This window comes from Penaeus chinensis, chromosome 31 (genome assembly GCF_019202785.1).
Source record: "Penaeus chinensis breed Huanghai No. 1 chromosome 31, ASM1920278v2, whole genome shotgun sequence".
Classification (NCBI taxonomy): domain Eukaryota; kingdom Metazoa; phylum Arthropoda; class Malacostraca; order Decapoda; family Penaeidae; genus Penaeus; species Penaeus chinensis.
The window spans coordinates 28,301,506-28,304,005 of NC_061849.1; positions in this window are offsets into that span (position 1 = coordinate 28,301,506).

Genomic DNA, 2,500 nt, shown 5'->3' on the forward strand with positions numbered 1-2,500 from the left:
TTCTTTTATTCCATTTCTTCATTCATTTATCCATTTATTTTATTTATTCATTTATCCCTTTCTTTCATTTATTCATTTATCCCTTTATTGCATCTCTTCATTCATTTATCCATCTATTGCACTTCTTCATTAATTTATTATTTTATTGTATTTCTTCATGTATCCCTTTATTGCATTTTTTCATCCATTTATCTATTTATGTCATCTCTTCATTCATTTATCCTTGAATTGCATTTCTTCATTCATTTATTTGTGTTTATTTAATTAATTCATTCATCTATTTATTTCTATTTCATTCATTCATTCATTCACTTATTTATTTCTATTTCATTCATTCATTCATTCACTTATTTATTTCTATTTCATTCATTCATTCATTCACTTATTTATTTCTATTTCATTCATTCATTCATTCACTTATTTATTTCTATTTCATTCATTCATTCATTCACTTATTTATTTCTATTTCATTCATTCATTCATTCATTTATTTATTTCTATTCATTAAATTCATTCATTCATCTATTTTCATTTCTTTTGTTTAATACGAATCCAGGGAGGCCGGGCGGTGGTGTCCTCGCAATATCAAACCCTGATAGAAAAAGCGTAGGCCTATTTTTAGAATTCAATAATCGCATGTGCCTTTATCACGTCGTCGTCCCCCCCCCTCCCCCTCCCCCTCCTTCGTCTCCTTCCTCCCCTCCATTCCCTTCCCTCGCCACCCCCCCCCCCCTCGATCCTTTTTTTGTTTATCCCTCTTTCTACCCTCTTTCCCTCGTTTTTTTTTTTTTTTTTTCTTTCTCTCTTTCCTTTCTTCTCCCCCCCCTTTTTTTTTTCTTTGTCCTCTCTTTCTATTCCCTCTTCCTTTCCCTCCTTCGATGTTTCTCTTTCTATTCTTCTCTTTCTATCCCTTTCCTTTACGTTTTCCTTTCCATATTTCCTCTTTCTCTTGCTTGCATTTTCTTCTCTATTCCAACCTGCTTTTTCTACATTTTCTTTCTCCTCTTCCTATGCCTTTCCTCCCTTTCCCTCCTCCTCTACCTCAATCTTTCCCTTCCCATTCCCACCCTCCTCCTTCTTCTTCTTCTCCTCCTGCTCTTCCTCTTCCTCTTTCTCCTCTTCCTCTTCTCCTCCTCCTCCTCTCCTCCTCCTCTCCTCCTCCTCCTCCTCCTCCTCCTCCTCCTCCTCCTCCTCCTCCTCCTCCTCCTCCTCCTCCTCCTCCTCCTCCTCCTCCTCCTCCCTCTATTTCACGTCTCTCCTCCATCTGCTCTCTCTTCTCATAATTTCCCCCTTCTTCCCCCCTCCCCCCTCTCTCTCTGTCTCTCTCTCTCTCTCTTTCACATTCCTCCTCCTCTATCTGTCCCCTTCCCCCTCCACTACCCTCTACCTCTCCCTTCCCCTTCTCCCTCTATTTCGCATCCCACCTGCTCCTCACCTCCCCTTCCTTCCCCTCCCCTCCCCCCCCCCCCCTCACATACACAAGTCAACCTTTATGTGATATTGCAGTCTGGGAAAGTTTGAAAAGTTATATTTCTTCCCACAAACTCCCCTCATATTTACTTCCTCCTGCTTCCTTCCTCTTCCTCTTTCTCTCGGTCTTCCTCTCTCTCTCTCTCTCTCTCTCTCTCTCTCTATGCATGAAGTTGCAGGATATTCACAATCGCAACTATCTTACTCTAATGATAAAATCCCAGGTTCATGGGAGGGTCATTCCTGTTTGGAATGTGCATGCGAGTGTGTGTGTGTGTGTGTGTGTGTGTGTGTGTGTGTGTGTGTGTGTGTGTGTGTGTGTGTGTGTGTGTGTGTGTGTGTGTGAGTGTGTGTTTAGATGAATACACATAAACACAAATATAAAGTGATTAACAAAGAGACAAGCAGATTTATACATGAGACTGTGTGTGTTCTATCTGCCTCTCAGACTCCCTTTCTACATAACTTTAAAAATCTTTGGGCACACACACACACGCACACACAACAGCAACAAGAGCAAATGTAACAACGATAACAGAAACATTATCAATAAAAATAATACAAAAAAACAACGAAACAATAATACGAAAAACAACATCAACACATCATCAGCAACCTCAACAACAGCATCCTTGTTGCAATGCCATCAAATATACATCGAATTATCCTGTTGCTCCTTATCGAGTTTGCTGCAGGAAACGACAAAAGAAATCTTGTTTCTCCAACTTAACCCTTTTCGTTCATCCTAAAAGTGGTAATCAACTTTCTATATTTTTTCATTGTATTTTTTTTTTTCTTTTTTTTTTTTGGGGGGGGGGGGGTTATCATATCATATTTCAATATGATATCAATCATCATCATCTTCACCATCGCCGTCATTTCTAATCAGCTATGATACATGTATATACTGTATACATACATACATGTGTGTATGTGTATGTGTATATGTATATTTACATATATATAATGTATGTATGTATACAGGCTTCCAAAAAAGTCCACAACTAAAACTCGTATGAAAGGATTTTGA